Raw genomic sequence first — 27,758 nt, 5'->3', positions numbered from 1 at the left:
GTACAGTGACGGCGGATACAATCACGTGCGCTTTGATCTCCGTGTAGATCACTTCAGCCCCAGGGGCGCCATTTTTGACACACAGATTTCCGAAGTTGGGTTGGTGGGGGAGACAGTATCCATGCTTCAAAATCCCGCTCTGAGATACATCGATGGTCCAAGGATGAAAGAGCAGTATATGTTCAGTAGACTTGCTGCGGTTACCTTTTTTTCTACCTCCTAACTACAATAACATCAGTGCAGGTCTGTAAGAAATGGCTACTCCTTAGCACGCCAGTTCTCCCTAGAGCATCTGAACTGTTTGCACTCTTACTGGGCAACCTGAATAGGCTCATCTAGCCTTATCTCACTTGTTTTGTCCTCCAAAATGTAATCAATAAGCTCGCTTTGTGAATAGGTTATCTGGCTCAAACCAGCTTGGTGTTTTGAGATGTAAGTTTACAGCAGTTAGAGAGGTAGGTCCAGGAACCAAGTAATCTTCTGATTTGCTGACTAGACTACTGACCTCAGAAATGGAGGCTATCATGTTATTGGATACAACAGCAACCAGTCTCTGCTAAGAGCCCGGCTGTTGCGGAACGCAAGCCCACATAAAAGTAAGGCTTGACTCACCCCTGGAACACATGCCATCTAACTGGAGGCCAATATGCGTTCTTTCAGACCATCCTCTCTACAATGAAATCTGCATATGCTCTGGAACCCTAAACTAGCTAGATTCACTTCATTCATTTCATTTGGAATTCTGTGTACCATCATTGCCTTCTCTTTGTTTTCTCCCTCCTCCCTCCACTTTTCTAAACAAGCTCTTTGTTTATATTTGACTGCACTGTTTTCAAAAGCACTTCTTGCTAAACTCTTCCCTACGTGAAAGACTGCATGGTTACAAAACCACGGCTTACGTTTTTGGCATTTAAAAACGGTTTGATGAAGTTCTGCATTTCTGAGCTTTGGGAAAGAATGTCCAAAGTATGTTTCTTGTTATATTCTTTTCTTGGGTTGAGCCAAAAGGACAAGGCCTTGGAGATACAGTTCAGAAACCCCCTGAGCAGCTGGGCAGACTGGGTTCCTCTTTTTGCTGGGAAATCCTTGAAAGAAGGGGTCCAACAGGAGGAAATGTCCCCCCACCCCCAATCTCATAACAAGGTCAATCAGTTTTGCATGAGGATGGTCTTGGTTTCAATTCCTGGCATCTTCAGCTTCGTTCAAACAGCAGGTTCTGAGATCTTTGGTGCATCTAGGTAATTTTAGACTCTGGGCTGAGATGGTAGATTTCACTGGCTTGAAAACGTGGCAGGCCAGCCCTGTTGCGCTTGGGAGCCCTCCTGCTCATTCTGTTGAGTGGGGCCCTGGACCCCTGCCCCAAAGTCCTGCCTTGATGGCACCACTACCTGAGACCCTAAAGAACCCCTGCACATCAAAGTAATCCGTACTAGACTCAAAGGTCTGACATGGTATAAGGCAATCTCTTGTGTTAACACACACGTTTATTTGAGAAAGGCTCTGTTCCGTTGCAGCAACTTTACCTACAACACAGGCCAATTTGTTCAAAGAAATCGCAACTCAATACTTGCTTAGAGATCTAGGTGGTTCAGAGAAATGACCAGATATGGGGTTTGAAACAGAGTGAAGAGGTTCTGAAATGACCCCCCTCCCCCCCGCTCAACCCTCATTCTCAAAAGTTTCAGGGCAAATTCATCCAAGATTTCCTATGCTGTAGATTTGCTAAGGATAAAGAACGCACAACACTTTTTTTTCTGGCTTTGGAAGAGGGCTACAGTTCTGGCTGTTCGGAGCATCATTGGTGTGGGAAGACGGACCTCCTGGGCTCACTTTTGAAGATGGAAGGGCTGGAGACAGATTAGATCTAAGTGGTCCACATTCTGTGTTCAACTCTGAGCACGTAGTGGAGTCTCGAGCAGTTCTGAGTAGAGAGGAGAAGCTGGGCGCTCTGTCACTGGAGGTTTTGGCAGACAGCTATAAACTCAGAATGATGGATCGGCTGAGATTTAGGACTCCTGATTCCCAATTTCATACCAGAACTGTGAAGCCTCTATTATAGCACTTTGAAGGGACAGGTGGGGCTGGGTTTTATTATAAAGCCTTCAGCTTCTGGGATTCAATGATCTTCGTTGGCCACTAGGGTGCAGCCTATCTTACGTTTCATTGCAGCAGGAGCAAATGAATTGACATGGTGCCTGGACTATTAATGGAGCCTTTCTCCATCACGAAGATGAAAAGCACAGATTCCCCACTTATATCAATACATTAGCCCTAGCCCTGAGCCAGAGCCAATCACTGAACATTTCATCCTTTATCATGGGTGGACAATAATTGTGCTCTCTGCCCTTTTGCAGTCTGGAAAGAATGGCCCGTGATCGAGAGCATTTGGGGCAGTGTAGTGAGCAGTAGGCCTATACGATACCTAAATGGAGCCTCCATGTTAAGGGGCAGTGTACCTCTGGGTATCAGATGCATGGGTTGAGCCATAGGACGACGTCTTGCCTGTGAGCTCCCAGAAGCACCTGCCTGGCTGCTGGTGAAGAGCAAAGGCTGACTCACCTGTCCTCTGATGAAAGAGAGGTGGAGAAAAGCAAGGGTGAACCTAGTAGGAGAGAGCAGAGGAAAAATGGAGAGAGAGAAGGGGAAACCTAGCCAGACCTAGGCACAGTAAAAGAAAAATATAAAACAAACAAACTGGTGAAGTGGTCCAGGTCCAAACTATTTCTATTACAATAGGGTAGGGTTTGCAAGCCAAGAAAGCAAGTTATATATATTTTTTTGCATTTACATCTACATTTCAAGGGTTGCATGGATGGACGTCCATTTTACAGAGGGCCGGGGATGGTGTGTTGTGCCCTTTTTAAAATAATGAGGGGGACGGGTCCCTGCCCCAACATGTGGGCGAGCGCAATGGGTAAAGAAGAGTCACGGTGGTTAACGGGAGGAACATAGGATTGTCACAGGTACGTGTGCTTCAGCAGGGTACAGGGCCCAGGGGCTTGTGCCAGAGGCCTCACGGAAAGCAAGTCTTCAAAAGGCCTCATATACATTGTCTTAGTAATCCTTCCCCAAGTGTGTTGAACCAACCACAACTCCCAGCATTGAAGGCCAGGGCCCAATTTAAGATCTTGCTCCTGGCCTTGAAGTCCCTATGGCTGCACCGCCCAGCTTATCTTTCCTCCCTTTTGTCCTTGTATGTTCTGGGCCGGGCCACCAGATCCAGGGATCAGGCCCTCCTGAACTGTTCTACTTCACGGATCGCGGTGTCCCGGTATCGTGCGTTCCAGGACCTTGTCCCTCAGCTGTGGAATTCCCTCCTCCTGCCACTGCGGTTAACTGAGAGTTTAGAGGTGTTCGAGAAAGGTTTGAAAACCTTTCTTTTTGAATAAAGGGGGCTGGCTGGTTGGTTGTTCCTGAGACAGAGCATACTGACGGTGCTATATAAATAAATAATAATAATAATAATAATAATTCTTGTGCTGGCCACAACACATTTTATATGGGTTTTTAAGGTTTTATTGTTATATTCTTTTAAATCCATTTAAGGTCTGTTATTAGAATTATTGTATTTATTCCATTTTTTGTAAAGTCCTGATCTATTTTATCTCATGTACAGTGCTTTGTTAGAAAGTACTATATAAATAAATTCATCATCATCATCATCATCATCATCATCATCATCACCCTCAGCCAGCATGGGCTGTGTTGTCATTCCAAAGTTTGGAAGCATTTCCTGTGGAACTGGAAGTGCTCCCCGCCCTCTCTGCGTTCAGGAATGGCTTTTGGGAAACATGGCTTTTAGAATGGCGTTCCCGCTGGTTCTCAGTGCCTCTTTTATTCTTTTATTACGTTTTTAAATGACTGTTAGTTTATTTTAGCATATTTTTGTTCACCGGCCTAGCTGGATCTCAGAAAGGCCATCTAGGAAGGCCTTAAGTAAAATAAAACTGACATGTTGAGTCTTACATCGTCCTCTTGGCTGCTGACTATACCAGCCTCAAGGCTTCTTCTTGAGCAAAGACACAGCTCCAATCCTGTTGGGAAAAGGGATGTGGAATCTGCGTGGTGCAATTGGGCCCGGCCAGACAGTAGCAACAATGTGGACTGTGGTTACGCCAGAGTCTTACTTACATAAACCCTGAGCATATGCTGATGAGATTCCTAAGACGAGGAGGATTGGAAGGGGAAGAAGGCAGCTGACAAAGGAAGGTCTGGTGGAATTCCCTCTTCATCACTACAGTGAAAGCTGCAGGAGCCCTGCCCTCTTTTGTATCTGGTCACGCTAGGCAGGGCTTCTGCAGCTTTAAATGCTGTGATGAAAAGGGAATTTCACCAGGTGTTGCATGTATAGGACACCTGCTGTGATTCCCTTTTCTATGCAACTGTTAAAGATTCAGGAGCCCTGTCCTCCTTTCCATATGGCCACCCTACCATAATCACATGTTTAAAGGAGAAAAAGAAGGTTTTTTTTAAAAAACCACATGTTCACAATATAATTGAGACGCATTATATTAGGGTGACCCTATGAAAAGGAGGAGAGGGCACCTGTATCTTTAACAGTTGTATAGAAAAGGGAATTCCAGCAGGTGTCATTTGTATACATGGAGAACCTGGTGAAATTCCCTCTTCATCACACCAGTTAAAGCTGCAGGTGCCCTGCCCTCTTTTAAATCTGGTCACTCCAGTATAGCTCTTGCAGCTTGAACTGTTGTGATGAAGAGGGAATTTCACCAGGTTCTCCATATATACAAATGACACCTGCTGAAATTCCCTTTTCTATGCAACTGTTAAAGATACAGGAGCCCTGTCCTCCTTTTCATATGGTCACCCTACTTTATATGTTTTAATTAGTTTTATGTATTTTACGGTATTTGTGTCTAATGCTGTTCCCTGCCTCAATCCAGAGGGAGAAGTGGGTAAGAAATGAAATTATTATTATTATTATTATTATTATTATTATTATTATTATTATTATTCAAAACAAAATTAGCATTTCTCTCCCTTTATCTTCTTATCTTAAAGTTGCTACGTCTCCCCCACCCTTTAACAGGAGCGTTACAGGGAGTAATGTAACAGGTCTGGCATGGCATTGTGGCAATGAGGAGGGGGAAACTCCTGGAGTGAATTCCTGCCCTGCCGTTTGCTGTTTCAAGGCCCAAGAGCCTTGGCAGGGGGAAAGAAAGAGACAGTGATCCTGGTTTAAAATAGGAAGCAAGGGGGAAACCTTGTAGAGCTGAATGGTTCCATCTCTGCCAGCCTAGGTTATTAAGAAACTAGAACAGTAGAAAGGTCAGCTTTTATGTTGGCTCAGCTGTTTGGGATCCTGGGCAAAGGGTCAAACTGATGCACGCAATTGCACTCCGGCCAAATTCAAGGAACCGTGTTGGATCATCCCCAGAACATTGTTATTTTTTTCACTTAATTCAAGCCATTTCCCATCCAAGATGGGCCAACTGGCTTCCAATCAGGCTTCAGTCTCAGAACCTTGTTGAATAATCACTGGGCTTTTAACGTGCTGGAAGTTACAGGCTGAACCAGTGAATAGCAGAGTAACAAACGGCTCTTAGTTAGGACGCAGCAAAGACCAATAAGGCAAGGATTCCTTGTAAGTTTTAAAAGTAATTCCTTTACTGACAGATTTATAATTTAGTTATGGCAGTACAAGTTACAAATACTCACAGACGATCATAGTAATACAGCACACATCAAGTTGGGGTAAGATGAGGAAGTGGAATAATAATACAAACACAGTTTCTTTTATAGACAGTCCTGTACAAATGATGCAACCACTAATTGAACAATCTCAGAAAATGACTCCATGCAATAATCCAATAATTCAATAAGTGTCCACCTGCAAAGTGGACCTTTAAGTGATTGTGTTCTGCTGACTCCTCACTTCTTCCAGGTTTTGCAGGACATTGTAGAAATACAGGAAAAGATAAAAACCATGGTCCATTCCAGGACTCAACAAACCTGCCCTTATTGCTGCTGGATTTGGAAGACGTTGTTCCTTTCCCAGCGCTGAGGACACAACGCAACTTAGGCTTTGTTCCTCTGGCTGCAGGAGCCCTCTTGTAATCCCTTTGCATGTGCTTCCAGGAAGGATTGCACAAGGAGCACCAGTTTTCCCATGGCCCTGCCTCAGATCTACTAGGCCACAGTAAAAGTTCTGAGTACTTGCTTCAAGGTCCTGGGAACCTTGGGGAGTATGACTCTGTTGATTCTCCTTGATCTCTCAGTGGCTTTCGATACCATTGACCATGGCATCCCTTCTGGAACGTCTGGCTGAGTTGGGAGTGGGGGGCACTGCATTGCAGTGGTTCTGCTCCTACTTGGCGGGTTGTCTCCAGAAGGGGGTGCTTGGGGAACATTGCTCAGCCCCATGGACTCTCCAGTATGGGATTCCGCAGGGGTCAGTCTTGTCCCCCATGCTGTTTAACATGTACATGAAACCATTGGGTGCTGTCATCCGGAGTTTTGGAGTGCGCTGTCATCAGTACGCTGATGACACGCAGCCCTACTTCTCCTTTTCATCTTCATCAGGTGAGGCTGTGGATGTGCTGGACCGGTGCCTGTCTGCAACAATGGACTGGATGAGGGCTAATAAACTGAAACTCAATCCAGACAAGACTGAGATGCTGCTGGTAGGTGGTTCTTCTGACCGGATGGGGGTGTTCAATCTGTTCTGGATGGGGTTGCACTCCCCCTGAAGGAGCAGGTTCGTAGCTTGGGGGTTCTCCTAGAACCATCTCTGTCACTTGAGGCTCAGGTGGCCTTGGTGGCCCAGCTACACCCCTATCTGGACAGGGATAACCTAGCTTCAGTTGTCCCTACTCTCGTAACCTCCAAATTAGATTACTGCAATGCCCTCTATGTGGGGCAGCCTTTGAAGACGGTTTGGAAGCTGCAGCTTGTGCAAAATGCAGTGACCAGATTGGTAACTGGAACAAGGAGGTTTGAACATATAATACCAATTCTGGCCCGCTTGCATTGGCTGTCTATACGTTTCCAAGCCCAATTCAAGGTGCTGGTTTTAACCTATAAAGCTCTACACGGATTGGGACCACAATACCTGATGGAATGCCTCTCCCGACATGAACCTACCCGTACACTGTGCTCAACATCTAAGGTCCTCTGAGGTGCCTACTCTGAGGGAAGCTCGGGGCAACAAGGGAGAGGGCCTTTTCGGTGGTGGCCCCCTGACTGTGGAATGATTTCCCTGATGAGGCTCGCCTTGCGCAAACACTGTTATCTTTCAGGCGCCAGGTCAAGACTTTTCTCTTCTCCCAGGCATTTAACAGCATTCAACAACGTTAAGTTTGTTTTTTTAACGGACCCCAGTACTTTTGTTTTTAAACGGATACTGGTGGTTTTAAATTTTGTATACTTTTTTTTAATGTTTACTGTTTTTAATTTTTGTAAATCGCCCAGAGAGCTTTGGCTAAGGGGCAGTATATAAATGTAATAAATAAATAAATTCACCTCCACCATACAGAGTGCAATCCTATGCTTGATTAGACAGAAAAAAAGTCCTATAATTCCCAGCATGGCTGGGGCTGTAGGCCTTTTTTTCTGCCTAAACATGCATAGGATTGCACTCTGAGTGAGTTCATGGACAAGCAGCCTTGTCTACCCAGCCCCAATAAGGGGATAATAACACAGGCCTAATTTACATGGTTGGTGTGAGGATAGGAATGCAAAAATCCATTCATTTACATTTATATCCCACTAACATGGCTGGCTGGGATTTTAGGGTTGCTAATCGACATGATTGCCCCCAAACGTCCAATCGGGCACCTTGGTACACAGAAGCTCTCAGGAAGTTGAAGCGGGAAGGTAGATGACTGGAGCACCGATGGCGGAAAACTCGACTCATATCCAACAAGTCGCGATATAGAGAACATCTTCGTTCCTTGCTTCTCTGCCCGCATTGTGACTGCGAATTTGCGTCCGGCAGAACTGTTCAGGGTGTTGAGGGGTCTAACTCAGGCACCTTCTCCCCTGAACCCAGTTTTAGAGCCTTCAATAATTCACTGTGATGCATTTAACAATCATTTCACAGATAAAATCTCTCGGATAAAAGCCAATTTAGATGCCGTCGTTATAACAGAAGCTGAAGATGAGGTGCCCAGCAACTCCGTGAGGATTACACTGCATCAGTTTCAGTTGGTGAGTTCTGAGGATGTGGATAAGCTGCTTGGATGAGTAAGGACAACTTGTCCTCTCGATTCCTGTCCTTGGCTGGTCGCCCAGGGAGGAGATGCAGTTAGACTACAACTACAAAATATTATTAATGCATCTCTCAGGGAGGGGTTTTCCATCATGTTTAAAAGAAGCAGTGGTACGACCGCTTCCAAAAAAAGCCCTCCCTGGACCTTAATAATTACAGACCGGTATGAAATCTTCCATTTTGGGGCAAGGTGATTGAGAGGGCAGTTGCCTTCCAACTCCAAGCAGTTTGGGATGATACAGATTTTCTAGACCCGTTTCAAACCGGCTTTAGGGCGGGATGCGGAGTTGAGACAGCTATGGTCGCCTTAGTGGATGATCTCTGCATGAGTATTGACAGGGGGAGTGTGTCCCTGCTGGTACTTTTGGACCTTTCAGCGGCTTTCGATACCATCAATAACAGCATCAGCTAAGGACAGTGTGTCTCCTCTGAATGAATGCTTGGAGGCGGTAATGGACTGGATGAGGAAAAACAAACTGAAGCTGAATCCAGACAAAACAGAGGTGCTTGCTGTCAAGGGCTCTGACCTAGGTTTGGAGGTGTGTCAACCAGTTCTTGAAGGGGCTACAGAAAGACTGTTCGCAGTTTGGGGGTGCTCCTGGATCCGTCGCTCCAAATGACAGCCCAGATAAACGCGACGGCCAGGAGTGCCTACTATCAGCTTCAGCTGACACACCAGCTGCACCCCTTCTTAGAGTCAGAAGACCTGAAGATGGTTGTGCACGTGCTGGTAACCTCAAGGCTTGACTTCTGCAATGCGCTGTACATAGGGCTATGTACCATGCACCATGCCAACGATAAAATAATAAAATGAAAATCAATGCTTTCTAGGCTTCCCAAAGAAACTTTGGGTGCAACCCTGAGCATGCTTAGACAGAAAAAAAAGGACTACAACTCCCAGCGGTCCTCTGCCAGCATGGAACAAAGACATCCTCCAACTCCCAGCATCCCCCAGCCGGTAAAAAACAACAACAACCCCACAACTCCCATCATCCCCCAGATACCACGGAGGAAAAAAAGTCCTACAACTTCTAGCACGCTGGTTGGAGAATGTTTTTAATTAAGCCTTTTTATGCTAGGATTGCACCTTTAGCCTATTAACATTCCCCCTAATGTGTATTTCCTCAAGGAACTCTTTCTAATCCCTTTTTAATTTGGCTTTTTAAATCGTGATGGTTTTGAGGTTGTTTTTAATGACGAGTTAGCGTTGCGTTTGCTTCTCGTTCTTCTTTTGGTTTTTAATTTTGATTTTATCCGCTTTGGATTGGTTCCGGGAAGGCAGGCGGCAGAGGACTAGAATGGCTCCTCGTTGAACGGCACCTCCTTCTCGAGATCCAATTAACTGCCCCTTGGAAGCCCCGCCTCGGCCAGCACGAATGGGCGGGGCGAAGGCGTCCCCAAGTACAAAGCCGGCAGCGGCGATGGTGGTGAGAGCGAGCGGTCGGAGCGCGGTGCGGAAAAAGCGACCCCCGTGAGTTCTCCGAGAGCAGGTGGGTACCCACGATATGGCAGGCTGGCTCGATGCTGTCTCTCCCCACGCCCCCGTTTTAAGGGCAACCTGCATGGCAGCCTTTCCCAAACCTGGCGCCCTCCAGATGTGTTGGACTACAACTCCCAGCAGACCATCACATCTGGAGGGCGCCAGGTTTGGGAAAGGCTGCTATGCAGGGTAACGGAGGAGGGTACTCCGGATTGGAGAAAACCAGGATGATATCCCCTGTAGTGGATTAAAAAAAAAAGATGAGGCTGCCCTTGAGCATGTCCAGAGTGCATATCTATCTGCTACAGTTCGGCAGCCTGGAACTGCCTAGAAGCAGGGTTTTCTATTTCCAAGCTGCTGCTTCTAAATTCGGAGTGTGTGTTTTTTTTTAAATTATTTTGGAAAGGGAGATAGAGAAAGAACGGAAATAGCTGATATCTGAGAAGAGGGATCCCCTAATACCTGCTTTCCTCACGCCTTGCCCGCCGTGCACGGTTTACTGCTCTCTGTGGCAGGCAGCTGAGCAGATCGTGTTTAATCTTCTTACGGTTACAATCAGCTGTTAATTATTCTGCCTGCGCTGCTTGTCCTGCGGAAAATGTGACCGAGCTGTTTTGCTGTTTGCTGGCTGCAGCGTTCAAAAATCGCAAAGCAGTTTGCAGGGTTCTGGTTAGAGTTACTGCCCTGGGTGTGTGTGTGTGTGTGTGTGTGTGTGTGTGTGTGTGTGTGTTTGTTTGTTTGGGGTACACAGCAAGACATCGGTGGCAAAAAACTTCACTGCTTGAATTGGTGATGAAAAGCTTTTCTGATTGAATCATCTCTACCTGTCAAATAGCTGTTGGGGGGGGGGTAGGCAACCTGGAGTTCTCCAGATGTTTTGGGCTGCAACACCTATTAGCCCCAGGCAGCATGGGCAATGATAATTTTTGATGGGAGTTCAAGTCCAACAACATCTGGCAGGCACTAGGCTGCCTACCCTTGTATTAAAAGCACCGAAAACCTGACGCAAAAAAAAAAGACACTTCTGTGGTCAACTTTAGCGTGTGTGTATGTATATGTGTGTATATATATATATATGCAGAACAGGGAAGGGGGACATGAGGAGCTTCAGTACTTTTATTTAGCGAAGCAGACATGCCGAAATGCAACTTTGCTTGCAGTTTGGTTTGAGATGTTGTAACTCTTTCAATCCCAGCTGTGTGCGATCTGCTTGCAATTGTGATGACTTTATGGGGATGTCTTGTGGGCATTGGAAAGGTGGGATTGAATTATTATTATTATTATTATTATTATTATTTTAAAAAAGAAAAGTCAACATTTATTTATTTATTGCATTTTTATACCGCCCAATAGCTGAAGCTCCCTGGGCGGTTCACAAAAATTAAAACCATTCAAAGTATAAAACAAAACAGTATAAAAACATGATATACAATACAATATAAAAGCACAACCAGGATAAAATCAGCAGCAGAGCAGAAATACAAATTAAAAATACCAATTTAAAACAGCAAAGTTAAAATTGAAATTATAGACTGTTAAAATGCTGAGAGAATAAAAAGGTCTTCACCTGGCGCCTGAAAGAATATAGTGCAGATGCCAGGTGAGCCTCCTTAGGGAGCTCATTCCACAGCCGGGGTGCCACAGCAGAGAAGGCCCTCCTCCTGGTAGCCACCTGTCTCACTTCTTTTAGCGCTTTATTTCTTCTGGTCCTGAAGCTCTGTGTGTCTGGAGCTACAATGCCAGGGGTCTTCTGATAGGGAATGTATCTGAATGAAAGACGGTTATGGAAGAGACGTGTTGGTCCTCAGCCAAGGCGCAGAAGGTATGAAGGATTAAAACCAAAACAGATGGGAGCCAGGGTGCCTGGTTTCTTTGCTAGTGCTGTGAATGATCCCTCATCGGAACATGTTTAGACTGTTTTGGAGAAACATTGGCATCTGGTTACCCTGTTGGTTTCATCACGGGATGTTCTTTTTCTTTTCTTTTTTAAAATTAGATTAATATGACAAAAGGGGAAAATATGTTGGAGGAGGATAAGCTCTTTTCCAGTTCTTTTGTATAAGATTGTTGTGTATGTATGTAGTGCAGAGTGGGAAAAGGATGCCATTCCTAATTTGGGGGAGATTTCCTGTGGCAAAGATGGAAAACACTCATAAGTTCAAGTCAATGTTTTTGGTTTTGAAACTGCTGCATAGGTTTTGGGGACGGGGGAGGCAGGGGGAGAAGAAATGCAGAATGATACTGTGAACTCTTGAGTATAAGGTTCAGCTGGGTTTTCTTGGTGGAGCCATCTGTTCTGTGAGCAGCATTTGCTTCTGGATAGCAGCAGGAGAAGGTTTTTGCCCGGTGTACAGGTGCGGTGATAAGGAAAGGTTTCCTGGTGGTGGTGGTTTGCCTGTTGGGTAGATCTTAAAAGCATGGGGACTAGGCCATGAAACGGAAGCTGGCAATGTAACAGATCCCAAATGTGTAGGGACATGTAGTTGGGAAGAAGAAGAAGGAAACAACTCTCTGTCCATGCTTGGAAGGGACCCACTCTGTAGTCCCTTCCCATGATCCAGGTACTGACATCTAGCCCTGACGCAGGTTCTGAGGCTAAGCTACAGTAAATCCTGGCTGAAATGAAGCAGTTGCAAGTGAATGCCATACTGAACCCTTTGTCTGATCTGGAACTGCTTTAAGGCATGCACTTGTTGTCTTTTACTCAAGACCCGTTTTCACTGAGGGTAGAAATTCCTTGCTAATATAATATACTGTGTGTAATCTCTTCTATGCATGGGCGACAGCGGAGGCTGGTGCCTCCGATTGCTGTGAGACTGTGTATCCATTCTGGGTTTCAGTCAGAACCAGCCAGAACTCTAAAGGAGCTGTCTAAAGTTCCCTGTCTTCAAAATGGGTCCAGCACCTTGGATAGCTCCTTTAGAGTTCTGTCTGAAACCCAGAATGGATTCACAGCCCTACCGAAAATGGAGCCACCGGCCTCCCCTGCTGAGGGATATGTATTGAATATGGGAGAGCCTTTGTTTATGTGAGGCGTCACCTCCCCACCACACCATTGGACTCTTGAGTTGGCACAACCTAGGTCTAAATTCACCATCATGGTTGATAACTAGGCTTCAGAGAGGGTCCCTAGATTTCCTCTCTGGCCTGGGTGTGGGGTCCTTAAGAAACCCAATGAAAGCTTTCCTTTTCTCCTTTTATAAGCAGGCTTAGATCCAGCAAGATAGCTAATGCTGCTGAGCCGGATTCCACCTGCTAGTAAAGTCATCCTACTCTTCCGCATTCAGGATCCAGGATTCCAATCTGCTGGCACTCCTGGCTGTTCGGAACTGATGTTCTCATATGTTATAAGGAAAACGGACTCTATGTGTGCTCAGAGGCTTGGGTGGCCATATGAAAAGGAGGACAGGGCTCCTGTATCTTTTACAGTGGTATTGAAAAGGGGATTTCAGCAGGTGCCATTTGTATGCATGCAGCACCTGGTGAAATTCCCTCTTCGTCACAACAGTTAAAGCTGCTGGAGCCTTGCCCTCTTTTGAATCTGCTCATCCTACTTTTTTCTCACCAGAGAAAACCTGTTAAGAAGGGAATGACAGAAAGCCTGCGCAATGTCGTTTGATTCTCTGTTGTTAATCTGAGCCCTGTGGAATAGACTCTCTCTCTCTAAATTTCATGCACAGGCGCTAATGATGATGCGGCAATAAACCAAGTGAGTGACAAGTTGAAATCCAGGGGTCGGTTGAAACAGCAACGTCCACTTTCAAGTTGACCCTGCGAACTGGATGTAGGTCTCTTGGGTGTTGCTAGCTTCACCTCCCCACTGCAGCAGTTACTCCGGGGGTGATATGTGGCTCTCCACCCTAGGATTAAACCCCTTTTGCACAAATCCCATTGCCTAGCAAATGCAGCAATTGCATTGCTCTTCCTCTAGCAAGTGCGCCATCGAATGAGCCATTGGTTCCGCTCCAGCCAGTTCAAACTTTGGCTCCGTTCGCTTCTTCCGAGTCAGTTCCTCAGAAAACTTCCCTGCATGTTTTCCGAAACACAGTTTTTTCCAACCAGCTGCTTATCCGCTTGCTTTGCTTGGGTTGTGGGGGTGTCCTTCTGGCTAAGTCTACACAGTTCAGGTTAGGATTCTAGCATTAAGGCTGAAATTCTATGCATGTTTAGAGCTAGGGTGACCATAGGAAAAGGAGGACAGAGCTCCTGTGTCTTTAACAGTTGTATTGAAAAGGGAATTTCAGCAGGTGTCATTGCTATGCACGTAGCACCTGGTGAAATTCCCTCTTCATCACAACAATTAAAGCTGAAGGAGCTATACTAGAGTGACCAGATACAAAAGAGGGCAGGGCTCCTGCAGCTTTAACTGTTGTGATGAAGAGGGGATTCCACCAGGTGCTGCATCCATACAAATCACACCTGCTGCAATTCCCTTTTCAATACAACTGTTAAAGATGCAGGAGCCCTGTCCTCCTTTTTGTATGGTCACCCTAAGCTGTCCCATCTTTTCTTCCCGAATGGGCTTTCTGTGGAAAGAGAAAAGGCAGAAGGAGCGGAGGAGGAAACCCGGGAGAGTTACACATGGAAGACGCCTTCATCTGAGCCCTTGTAGAATTCTGTGTTTGTGGCAGGGCTATTGCACAAGAAAAGCCTCTTTGACCCAATGGCTTCAGTGACCGATTCATGTTATTTATTAAGTGAGGCTTTCATTGTGTAATTGCCTGGCCTCATTCCTGGAGTTTCACACAGGGTCGAGAGATGTCTTCCATTGAACATCATCCCGTGTTTTCCCACCATCCCACTTTTTCCTTACCAAAGAAAACCTGTTATTAAGGGGGTGACGGAATAGCTGCACAACGTCTTTTGATTGGTACTACTAAGAGCCCTGCATCCCGAATCACCCTCCAAACATAGGGACATAAGAAGAGCCCTGCTGGATCAGACCAGGGCTCCATCTAGTCCAGCATTCTATTAACGCAGTGGCTAACAAGCTGTTAACCAGAAAACCCACAAGCAGGACACAAATGCAACCACCCACCCGCCCATGTTCCTCAGCAACTAGAATAGATAGGCATACTGCTTCTGATACTCAAGATAACGTATAACCATCAAGACTGCGTCTGATACTGAAGATAGTGTATAACCATCAGGACTTGGAGCTCTTGTTGGCCTTCCCATATAAAGCCATCCAAATTGGTGGCTTTCACCAGGGACATTCTAAGCTGCCCTCTACTGAGTCAGATCATTGGCCTGTCCAGCCCAATATTGTTTACACTGACTGGCAGCAGCTTTCCAGGATTTCAGGCTGGAGCCTTCCCCAACCCTACCTGGAGACGCTGGAGGTTGAACCTGGGCCCAGTATCTTTGATAAACCCAGCTTTTTTGGGGGGGGGGGTCTAGCTCTATGTAATGGTGTGTGTTGTTTTTCAAGAAGCCCATTCTCCGTAGACCCCATTGTGGCAAACATTTCTTACTACTTGTCTGTGCATGCAGGGGGCCTACATTACACAGGTCGCACGAGAGGGGCATTGCTGTGCCCCTGCTCAGGTGCCAAGCCACAACAGATGTAGGAGGTGGTAGCTATAGGGGCTGGCTGCTGGTACTGCCTGGGCATTCCATTACAACCGCACTGTCAGTGACCCTCCAGAAAACCCGCCTGCAGCCTAGAAGGTGGTTCCTCTACTCTGCACGGCAGGAAGACATCTATCCTTAATGCAAGGACAGGACAGCTTCGAGTTGACTTTCTGTCATGCAACGTGCAAGGAAGTACCTCCTTGGCTCTGGTCAGCAACATCTGTCTCTCTTTCTTTCTTTCTGACAGATTGCATGAGAGATTGCATCCTTCCTGCTTTCTTTCTGACAGATTGCTAAATGGCTTGTATCCTTCCTGCCTCCTGGAACGCCAAGGACTTTGCCATCCATCTAGACTACTTTCTGGTTTAAACCAGGCTGCTCCCTCTCTGTTATGTTCCTAGGTCAACACCGGTCTAGACATGTAGGCCAGTGAGGTTTCTCTCCCCCTTCCCACGTTTGCTTTTCTCTTGTTTTGCTTTGGATATCTACATTTGGAGAAGAGTTCTGTGTAACCTGAAAACCTGCTTAAAACCTTTTGAACCTCTGAAGATGCCTTGCATTGGGTCAAGCCCAGTGATTTAGTGGTACACTTGGAAGTGCAGGCGCTCGTCATGATCCTCCCCAAGCCACGCCCCTAAAGAGCGTCCACAAATGCGGCTAGCTGGGTTGAACCATTTCAACAAACCCATTCTAGCAGTTCTCTACCAGGAGCAAGCCGTTTGTAGAGTTAATAATTGCCCATTCAAGACCAAACGGCCAGTGCTTCCCATTACAACTGGGGTAGTTCACAACAGTGTATTGTTTGCTGGGGAAATCCATTTGCACCCCGCAGCTACTGTGAGAGTTGCAGCTAAGCTCAGTGAATTCTGGGTGGGGGTGGCAGAGGATGCTGCCAGTAAAAAAAAATCTGGAGCTGCATCCCTTTGAACTGTAGAAGCACTACACAAGTGGTCAGGCCACTGGTGCTGTCTGCCAAAGTCCCCTTTCACTGGAGAGGCGGAGGAATTTGAACCCAAGTCCCCTTGTTTTTGAAGCACTGAGCTACGCCTCCCCTCCCCTTTGATACAATAAAACAGCCTTTCCCCCAATGTCAGATCCCTAGGCATGGTTAGATGACAATTCCTATCAATCCCATTAATTGGGGATGATGGGAAGTCTAGTCCCACTATCTGGGGACTCTAAGCTGGGAAAGGCTGCAAGTTCATGGATGTCAAATGGCAATTCCTAGCATGGTAACCAGATGCAAGCGGGGTTCCTTGTATCTTTTTAATACCTGCAGGAAAAAGGGGGATTTTGGCAGGCTTTGCTCTCTTTATCTCTAGAGATAAAGATAATGAGCCCTGTCTGATGAAGTTCCCCCTTTCACCCAACTATGAGAAATATATAAGCTATCAATGGCTATTAGTCATGATGGCTATATCTTAACTCCAGTATTGGAGACAGTAGTCCTCTGTTGCGTGGCAACTTGAGAGGGAGGGTGCTATTGCACCCGTGTGGTGCTTTGGGGCTTCCCATAGCCGTCTGTGTGAGCAAAAATGCCAGCCTCAATAGGCCTCTGGTCCGATCCAGCGTGGCCGCCCTTACGATCACCTTTTGATCAGATCGCTCCCACGCCTTGTTTCCTTGGGTTCTGCGGTAGTGTCCTTGCGTTGCACCATCCTGGATTTGTTATCTCGGTCTGTTCTAGTAGAGAGTGTGCTGATTTTTCTGAGCTGCAGCCATCCCAAAGCACCAGTCCAAGGTAAAACAAAGCCATAACCTCGCTCTAAAACCTTGATCTTTTACCACCAGCAAAATCTCCGTGTGTGGGGGTGGGGTGTGTGCAACCTCTTGCCAATCCATTATCAGTTCTTCTTGTCAAGCAGAATGTTTGATCCTTGCCTTTCCTATCTGCAGCTGAGCCCTTTGTACCTGCTGCGTTTAGCTTCCCCCCCCCTTTCCCCTTTCGGGGCATTCTGTCCTTTGCCCACAAATTCAGCAGGTGCATGCTGAGATGCTCTGATGGAAGGCGTTCTGCATATGCTCCGAGGCCAGGCGCTATTTTCACATGTTCCAGGGCTAAAGCCTCATCACCTGACACTACCGCCACCCTTCCAGGTTCAAATTAAGCCCGGAGGAGAAAGTGCAAGCAACTCCGGCCCTTCTCCCTCCGTGCCCCCCCGATTACCCTGTTTCCCCTTCCAGAGATTTTTACCCCTTAGACTCCCACTCAGAGCTTATATAGGACCCAGGGGTCCGGATCACCACCTCTCCCAACGCTTTGACTTCTGCCAAGCATTGCAAAAGGAGCGTTTAGCTGAATCAACATTTGTGTAGTCCTGCTCTGTTGACAGCTCAGTCTTTGGACACCGTGTAATTAATGCTGACGCTGGCCTTTTGGGCAGAAGTCCAACCAAAAGTGGGAGGCGGGAGCAGACAGGTAAAATGGCCAAATGTGGTGTGGGTGGGCGTGTTTGTGTTTGCCCACATTAAAAATGGCTGTGTTGTAGCTCTTTGCAAACTGCAAGCTAATTACAGACTGTGAGCCGGGCCGTGTGTTTTTAAGGGAGAGGGAGGGATGTCTCACTCTGAAATTGTACTGCTGCATTTCAGTCAGTTTTCTCCTTCCTTTGAACTGCCAGGTGTGCTAAAGGAATGTTATGCGAGTAGAATAAGTAAAGATTCGTGTGACCCCAAGAACCTGCAGAGGAGTGTATCTGCTGCAGTTCTGTATGATTCACTGTTCTGGCCTTGAATCCTTCCGATCCACCTATAATTATGAGGACAGACCATAGCGGAACCAAAAAGGTTCAGATGCCAAACTAACAGATCCTGGTGACTTCGATGTCAAGTGGAGTGGTGAATCCGCTCCAGGTTTGAGTCAACCCAGCCAAAATGACAACACTCTCTTCCCTCGCCAAAGCTGACCTGTGTGTGTTCTATGTCATCCTCTCTGAGCTTCTAGACCGTTCTTCTTCATGGTCTCTGTGCATCACACTTAATGGGGCTCTGCGCCTGCGCGGCGCCTCGATCGGAATTTTAATAGCTGAGAATTATTTGGGCGGGAACTCCTCCCCCACCGTCATGTGTATATATCCGTGTTCTCGCCCAATCCCTCAGTTCCTCTTTGACCGCTGTCGGCGTTGCCTCGTCGGGATTTGAGTTACTTACCTACTGCTGAGAAATCCTTTCTGCCTTTCTTCGTTCTTCATTTTTTCTTCGTTTCTCTTCATTTTTTCTTGTTCTTATCGTCTTCCTAAAAAAGGGGGGGAATTAATTTGACCTTATTTAGTCGTTAGCATCCTTCAGGCGCACGGCCTTGAAGGCCCCTTTTACTAAATGCGTCCAATGTGGCAGTAAGCTGCCGCCATCAGACGGGCATACCCTTTGCCTCCTGTGCCTGGGAGAAACCCACGTTGTTGAGTCCAGCAGGCATTGTATGTCTTTTACTAGACAGGCTCGGAAAAATAGAGCCGATAGATTGAAGGCACTTCTCTGGCAAAAAGCGCTTCAAGTGGTGGACCCCATCCTTTCACCCAAAATGGCGTCTGTCGAGCAGCCATCTGCTTCCTCTTCACAGAACCCTCCTGGAACTCTTCTAACCTCAGGGGGTTCCATAACCCAAACGGTAGCGAAAAAGCTCACAAAGAAAGCTAAGAGGCCCAAGACTAAAGAAGCTCCGCCGAAAAAGAGGAAAGAGAAAACTAAACATCTTCCTCCTACGGTAACAACGCCACCACTTCCCCCTCTACTTGATTCCCCTATTCGAGTACTGGTGATGTCCCCTCTGCCGCCATTGGTCATCGAACCAATATCAACAGTGTCAGAAGGAGAAATTAGGGAGTTTTCGCCATCGCCACGGCCTCCCGCCCAGGACGATCAACAGCGTCAGAAGGAGATGGCTGATGAGGCCTAGTCACACAGCAACTAAAGTAAACTAGGGTGACCATATGACCGGATTTGCCCGGATTTGCCTGGGTTTTTGATGGCAAATCCGGGAGGAGGGGAAATCCGGATTTTTTTTCTAAGAGCAGCTCTAATGGGAATTAACAAAAATGCTTATAACTTGTCATTTTTTTAAGATAAAGACATGAAACTTGGCACAATGGTAGCTCTTAGGAAGGGCTTTAGTCATACCAAATTTGAAACAGATCTGTTCATCCATTGATTTTTTAGGATTTTTTTAAAAATTGAAGTTTTAAAATTATTACTTTTTAAACTGTCATTTTTAAAGATAAAGAGCTGAAAGTTGGCACCATGAAAGCTTTAGCCGTACCAAATTTGAAACAGATCTGGGGGCAGTAGCAAACCCTGTTAACAACAGCAGCAGCTTGCAATGAGTGAAGATACAGTCAGAAAAGATATTTGAGGGAAGGGGAGAATGTAACACACAGAGTATAGCAAAAGCTTCAAAGTACAGCAAAACCTACAAAAGTAGGAGTGAGTGAAGTTAATTTCAGATACATTGAATCTCTCACGTTCTTTATTTCAGTGATTTTAACATTAAGATGTTATGTAGAACAGATTTGTCTTAAATGTGTGCTGTAAAATCAGACATGTGACCAAGACTATGTTCGGGTGGGCACGCCCCCTTGGGGGCGACCATGTTGTCCTCCTTTTTGGTTTCCAAAATATGGTCACCCTAAGTAAACTGACAATGAGCTAACAGGGTTTAAGCCAAACGCTTAACTGAAGACGTTGTGTGTGTTTTGGGGTTGCAGAGTGCCTCTGTTTTGTTTTTCAGTTGAGATTTCAGAGAAGTGTGAGGGGCAGCAAATTTTAGGCGTTTGGAAAGGGAAAGCCAGGCAAATGGGGCAGCGTGAGTGAATGGGTGGTGGAGCAATTTAAGAAAGCAGGAAGTGCAGTTGTACAGTACAGGCCAAGATTATACGGAAAAAGCAAAGATGATTCCTTAGGAGCATGTCACAAACTTTATTTATTTAAAAATATTCATGTCCTGATTTTGTCGTTTGCATTCAGAGGTGCTTACCGGGAGAATAAAAACCCTGTTATACATAAACACAATAATTTTCCACTTCTGAAAGTATAAAACATTGCTTTCATATACAGTAAAATATGGGGACTTTTAAAAAATTTCATTGCGGGTGGAGTGTTCAAATCTACAGTTCAGGTCAAAATTTAAAATAACAAGCATGAGGAAGGGTCAAATTAGAAGCCGTTGTCGGTGGCCCCAGGATCTCTCCACCCTTCCTTGCATGCAGTGCCAAATGGGGCACGCCTCGTGTTTCTGATCCAGAGCTCCACGCAATTGGGGTGAGATAATCTGTTTGCTCGACATGACCTTGGATTCATTTACAATTAATCAGTGGTTTGGGATGTGTTGCACCTGTTACTGTTATTGCAATGAGATGAAGACTTGGGCCAAAATAAATTCCATGAACGTAAAGTTCTTTTGAATTTATTAGTCACAGTAAGAATCAACACACACACACACACACACACACACACACCACACCACATGTACGTACAAGGACAAAGGCAGAGGGTTCTATTAGTAGAAGATTAACTATAAAGAATTTGGGGTACACAAATGGTGAAGTTTACACAGGTTTTCAGGAAGTAAGCAATCCGTACAAAAGATTAGGAGTTATAGTAAGATTGGATCGTTACTGGAATTGGCGTTTAACCAGAACATATCTTTGCAAGTATTTTAATGCATGTATAAGGAAATGGAATAATTTGTTAATGATATTATTATTTTTAACTAGAAAAAGAAGTATGTAAAATTCTTTACAGCTAATAATTAGTAGAAGATTAACTATAAAGAATTTGGGGTACACAAATGGTGAAGTTTACACAGGGTTTCAGGAAGTAAGCAATCCGTACAAAAGATTAGGAGTTATAGTAAGAATGGATTGTTACTGGAATTGGCGTTTAACCAGAACATATCTTTGCAAGTATTTTAATGCATGTATAAGGAAATGGAATAATTTGTTAATGATATTATCATTTTTAACTAGAAAAAGAAGTATGTAAAATTCTTTACAGCTAATAATAATAATAATAATTTATTTCTTACCCGCCTCTCCGATTGGATCGAGGCGGGGAACAACAAGCATGAAATGCATAAAATACTGATTAAAAAATGGTATACACTGTTTAAAAACATCTTAAAAACATACTAAAATATCCTAAAATTCTACTGGATAGTGGTGGCTGTGTAGAACTGGTAAAAGGTGATGATAAGACATTTTTGTAAACTGCCCAGAGAGCTTCGGCTATTGGGCGGTATAGAAATGCAATCAATCAATCAATAAATCCCCACCGTGTCCAAACATGCTTCCAGAACTGTGAGGATTCAGTGGTTCCACAATTGTACTCCGCAAGTGTGGACGTTCATATTAAGTGCAGAATTCTGTATCCTTATCATCTTGACTTTTAATAAATCAGGAGTCAAGTTTCTAGACCTTATGGCTGCAACAATTAGTTTGCATGTGTGTAAGCAATGGCTGGCCACATTCAAACTAGCTGGGGAAGTGGGTAGGATTGGATTGCCGGAAGAGTCAGCAAAGTGTAAGGAAAAGTGAAATACATTTATGCAAAATTTATACTTCACGTTGGGGTTTTTTTTTAAAGTGCTTTTTAGAATATTTCCAACAAAAAGTTCTCAACGTGGTTTACAGTCGTAAAATTGGGAAACAGTGGGACCATCTCAGTTGTAAAGCTTCCACCACAGTTTCCTCTTTCCTCTTCCTTGAGTACTCTAAGCCTCATTGGTCAGTTGATATTGACACTTTGTGGTTTCTGGCGCTTTCCGTGGTGGTGCTTGTTGAAGGTGTCGGGTGTGGGGGAAAGTATGTGGTAAGAAGGCCTCTTCCCCAGTTCTTTTGCTGCCACCATTGCCTCATCAGGCCCACAGTGACCACAGGTGAGAAACACTCTTTTCCCCAGGGAATATGTTACTGGTTCCAGGTACCACAACAACTTAGCGTCTGAATAGTCTAGTGCCTTCTTGTCATCTGGGACAATCTGTCAATTTGCAAAATGTGTGCACACTGGAGAATGGGAGGATAAATCTCACGCTCTTATTATTTTCTACTAGAACTCAGAGTCCATCAACAGGAGCCAGTTGCAAAATGATGGTAGTTTAGGCAAGCTTGGGCATGTGTCAATGGCCCACATCCCAGCGGGGGCCGGGTGACAAGAATTCCCTGGGATTGCTCCTCCTAGTCACCATGGCAACCTGCTTGATCACCTGCCTCTTGCTCTGGCCCAGGCAACACTGGTGATGAGAAGGAGAAGCAGTAGATGCCCCTGTTGACTTGCTCATTGCCTCTCTTCCTGTCAAGAAAGCAAGTAGTAGTGACGAGGACAAAGGGGACGAGCAAGATCAGCTGGCAACGATGGAACTGAGAAGAAAGGAAGACTCGGTGAGGGAAGGGGGTCTCTTTAGGGCGTCTTTCCTAAAGGCCCTCCGAAACCTGGAAACAGCACTGGTAGAAGCAGGACCGATTGACGTCCTGCACCCCATGAGCCATATAACAGGATGACTGCTATACACAAACCTACATCTGAGTTACTACAACAAAGTTTCAAATAGTCTAATTTAGATCTAGAACTTGCTACTGGTAAACAGTTGGGGGAGTCTTGCTAGTCTATTGCAAATCACCAGAGATTTGCCAGCAAGTACAGGTCCACCGTCTTCCCACCCTTTTCTTGGTTGCACTACATGCCCAAGATATTTTGTCATCTGATGTGGAGTCCCTCGGGCAGCCTTCCCCCAACCTGCCACCCTCAAGAAAGGCCGGCCCTTCCATGAGGCAGAGTGAGGCCTTGGCCTCAGGCGGCAGGTACTGGGAGGTGACAGCAAAATGTTGGAGGAGAGAGCTGTGAGCCGCAGCTCTGCACCTCCTAAGCAAACCTGCTGCCTTCAGGTCTGATGAAAGATGACACCCTCTTGCCTATGTTGAGGAAAGATTCAGTCGGCCTTTGTACATAGAATGGGAGGGACACAAAATTGTCCCTTGCCTCAGACAAAAAAATATATTTTGGGCTAGCTCTGCCTCCAGCACAGCTGGCTGGAAATGATGGGTGTTGCCGTCCCAACACATCTGGAGACTGCCAAGTAAAGGGTGTCATGATTCCTCTCCCTGCTCTGCCCCAGCGTCTGACTAGGGTTCACACTTTTTTAAAAAAAGTCTTGCTGTACCATTCAGACACCGATTAGTGTCTTTGTCTATTGTCACCCTGAAGCATGGCAGGGCCAGCACAGTTGCTGTGGAATTTGATTTACCTCTGGACTTTCCCCCCTCTTTCAGTGCAGTTAACAGTGTTTCTTCTGTTTCGTTCTGCTTTACTTCTTGACCGTGAGTAAAAGAAGCTCTTTATCTTTTCCTGTAGCTGACCTAATGTTTCCCAGAATCTCTCTACCCAAACCTGCCAGAACTACCGGAAAAAAACAATTCCTGAATGGTTCTCCTCTTCATTCTTGTCTACATGGGTTTGGTTTAAGACTAAACATCCATTGATCTAAAATATTTAGTGCTGCACCCTTGAGTTTCAAATGAACTTCTTGGATTACTTATAATAAAATGAAACAAGGCAGAAGACTCAACAATATAACCACATACATATTTTAAAGAAAAAATGTTGGCAGCATTCAAGTAAGAGCTAAAAGATAGAAAAGAAGTTGGAACCAGAACTAAGGTGAATTGTCGCAAGCTAAGCCAACACATTTTATTCTCCAACAAAATGTGAATAGTTGCCATAAAAGTTGATGAAAGACCTGAATACAGTACCTATTTTCCATTTAATATAGCAGATCAATCTTGAGGGTGTCAGAGAGCCTCAGACTCTATGCTACTTTAAAAATATTGATTGATGTTTTTTTAAAAAATCCATCTAGACAGACATCGGTAAATTGGGTGTTAAGCTTTCAGAAGACAGTTGACTTTTTTTTTATGGAAGTATGGTGGGCGTTGGCAGCTGGTACCATCTTCAAAGAAGCATAGCTCCTACATGTGCTCTCTCTCTCACACACACATTGGTGGATATGTCTTTTCTAATCCGTACATTATCAAAAATGTTTTTCCATCCCCCTCCGAACTACTTTATTCACCCAGTATTCACCCCCCTTTGACTTGTCCACATTTTGTTGTGTTACAGGTTGGAATTAAAATGGAGTCAATTGGCATGTTTACCATTTGATTTACAGCACGTACTTTCACACTTTGAAGGTACAAAATATTTTTATGGTGACACAAAAGAAAGCAAACACAAACTGACATTTGTGGGTTGTATAAGTACACACACACACACACACACACACTCATGAGTCAATACTTGGTAGATGCATCCTTGGCTAGACACTATGAGTCTATGAGACTTTTAACTCGATTACACGGTATGCTTGCTTCCTGTCGCTGAAAGGCATTAGGAATTTCTGGGCTTAGCAGTCAAAGAATGATGATTATACAGTGTCTTACATACATATTCATTCCTCTTTGACTTGTCCACGTTTTGTTGTGTTACAGGTTGGAATTAAAATGGAGTCAATTGGCATGTTTACCATTTGATTTACAGCACATACTTTTACACCTTGAAGGTGCAAAATACATTTCTGGTGATGCAAAAGTTAAGTGAACAACAAATTGGGATTTGTTGGTTGCATAAGGAGGGCATTAATTGGAGAAGCAACTAAGGGTCCATCTACATCAAGCAGAATATTTCACTATGAAAGCAGTATGAAAGCAGTATACAAAAGGCAGGAGCCACACAACTGCTTTCTGGCGGTATTGAAGTGCACTGCAGGATCTACACTACTGCTTTATAATGGCACTGAAGTGCACTGACCACTGTTGGGGCCCATGACACATCTACACTATGCAGGATATAACAGTATGAAAGTGGTATATGGTATGTGTCAATGGGCCCCAACAGTGGTCAGCACACTTAAATACTGCTGTAAAGCAGTAGTGTGGCTCCTGCCTTTGATATACTGCTTTCATACTGCTTTCATAGTAGAATATCTTGCTTGGTGTAGATGAGCCCTAAGAAGCCAATGGTAACTGAAGTTGCTAGAGAGATGGGAGAAACCGTCCATGGGGCAACTATCACTCGAATGCTCCATAAAGCTGGGCTTTATGGAAGAGTGGCAAGAAGAAAGGGTTTACTGGGGGGTGGGGTGGAATTCATATCAAATCCTGTTTGGATTTTGCCAAAAGCCATGTGGGAGACACAGCAAACATGTGGGGAAAGGATCTCTGATCTGATTGTTAGCATAGGCGACTCCATTTTCAAAAAGAAACTATGAAGCAGCCATTAAGCAGCAAACGAGGCATCACGTACGCGAGAGTGTCTCCTTGTGTCTGTCTTATCTAACGAAAACATAGCCTCGGCTCCAGTGCAAAAGTTAGCTTACAATAGAGCAAAGGGATTGTTTAACAAAGATTAGCTATGCTCCAGTGTTACGTTCTGATTGGCTCATGCTGCTACTGGGCACTGCCCTTTGCAGGCTTCAAATGCTGTACTGAATTCCCTATTTCTCTGTCTGACTGCTCACCTTTGAAGAGACTCAGATCTTGATTATAATCAATAAAGCGCTTTTGAACCCTCTGTCGCTGAAGTGTGGAGTCGTGCTTAGGGGCTGATTGGATCTCGTCCCTAGGGCAAGAACATTTATCTAACATGATGAGGCCAAAATTGAACTTTTTGGCCTTAGTACAAAACGCGATGTGTGGCACAAAGCCAACAGTGCTCATTGCCCTGAGAACACAGTGAAGCATAGTGGTGGCAGCAGCATGTTGTGGGGATACTTTTCATTAGCAGGGACTGATGGAGCCAAATACAGGGCAAATCTAGAAGAAACCCTATTTCAGTCTGCAAGGGACCTGGGACTGAGAACATCAGAAGTGCCGTGCTGGATCAGACCAAGGGTCCATCTACTCCAGCACTCTGTTCTCACAATGGCCAAGCAGCCATTGACCAGGGACCAACTAGGCAGGACATGGTGCAGCAGCACCCTCCCACCCATGCTCCCCAGCAACTGGCGCACACAGGCTTACTGCCTCAAATACTGGAGGCAGCACACAACCATCAGGACTAGTAGCCACTGATAGCCTTCTCCTCCAGGAATTTATCCAACCCCCTTTTAAAGCCATCCAAATTGGTGGCCGTCACTACGTCTTGTAGCAGTGAGGTAGCATGGTGGAGGTTCACCTTCACACACGGCCAACGTTACACTGGAGTGGGTTAAAAACAAGAGCCTGAATATCTTAGAATGGCCCAGTCAAAGCCCAGACCTCAATCTGATTGAGAATCTGTGGCAAGACTAAAAAATTGCTGTTCACCAACAGTCGCTGTCCAACCTGACAGATCTTGAGCAATTTCGCCAAGAATAGGCAAATATTGCAGAAACCAGATGCTCAAAGCTGGTAGAGACTTAGCCAAAAAGTCCCACAGCTCTGATGGCAACCAAAGGTGCTTCTACGAAGTATTGAGTCTGGGTTGTGTGTGTGAATACTTATGCAACCAGTAAATAGCAGTTTTGTTTTTGTTTACTTTTGTGCAGCAAATAAAACAATATTTTAAACCTTCGACGTGTTAAGTATTTTGTGTTAATCAAATGGTAAACATGCCAATTAACTCCACCTTAATTCCCAGTCGTAACACAGCAAAATGTGGACAAGCCAAAGGGCGTTGAATACTTATGTAAGGCGTTGGATGTAGTTTTTAACTGGGCGACAGGCCTAGCTTTTAAGGGTTAAGGAATAGATAGTAAACAAGAAGCATTTCCATGTGAGGAAAGAATTCATGTGGTTGATGTGAAACTGTCAGACTTGCTTAACTTCTGTTTCTCCTGAGGAAGACCTGAACACATCTTGAAACTTTAATAACTACCTCTGTACATAGTTAATCACCATACTTTAATTGCAACAGACTAATTAGGTTGTAGGCAGCGCTAACCATTCAACTATAGCTGCTGTCCTCAAGGGTGGAGTTTCGAAAGACATAACACCTCTGTAAGCTTTATATTTATTTTTAAAAATTAGTACTGCTTTTATAAAATAATCCCAAAGCAGAGTATGTTACCAATAAAGCACAGTAAAACTATACTAATGTTGACTACACAGATAAATAACAGTTTACAAGATGCAAAAAAAAAAAAAAATCAGTCAGAAGCCTGGGTAAACAAATAGGTCTTTATTTATATTTTTATGAATTGTTGTAAACTGCCCAGAGAGCTTCAGCTATGGGAGGGTATAGAAATGAAATAAATAAGTTAATAATAATAATAATTAATAGTAATAGGCGACAAAAGTTTGTGACAGTGCCAACTGTAATGAGGGACTGAGTTTGACAGTCGGTGAGTCTTGCATTGAGAATGTCGTCTGTCAGGTTGCTGTGTATTACCCCTGGGAAATGTGGTACCATCAAGATGGAATCTCGACTAGAGCTTAATATCCGAGAAGGTACATAAGGGAGAAGGTTACTCCAGGTATCTATGACCTGAGACATAGAGAGCTTAATATGTCA

The 27,758-nt window shown here is 45.0% G+C and overlaps 1 protein-coding gene across 1 annotated transcript in view; it reads left to right on the top strand.

The window, feature by feature from the left end:
* Window positions 1-9,643: 9,643 nt before the first annotated feature.
* HSD3B7 (hydroxy-delta-5-steroid dehydrogenase, 3 beta- and steroid delta-isomerase 7) overlaps window positions 9,644-27,758 on the top strand; it is a 59,119-nt gene continuing 41,004 nt past the window's right edge. Inside the window, exon 1 of the mRNA XM_063137730.1 lies at window positions 9,644-9,720. The gene's annotated coding sequence lies outside the window, so the exon portion shown is untranslated. The remainder of the gene's footprint in view (window positions 9,721-27,758) is intronic.

This window comes from Elgaria multicarinata, chromosome 11 (assembly GCF_023053635.1).
Source record: "Elgaria multicarinata webbii isolate HBS135686 ecotype San Diego chromosome 11, rElgMul1.1.pri, whole genome shotgun sequence".
Lineage (NCBI taxonomy): Eukaryota > Metazoa > Chordata > Lepidosauria > Squamata > Anguidae > Elgaria > Elgaria multicarinata.
The sequence above is the reverse complement of the archived record's forward strand: the minus strand, read 5'-3'. Positions and strand labels throughout refer to the sequence as shown.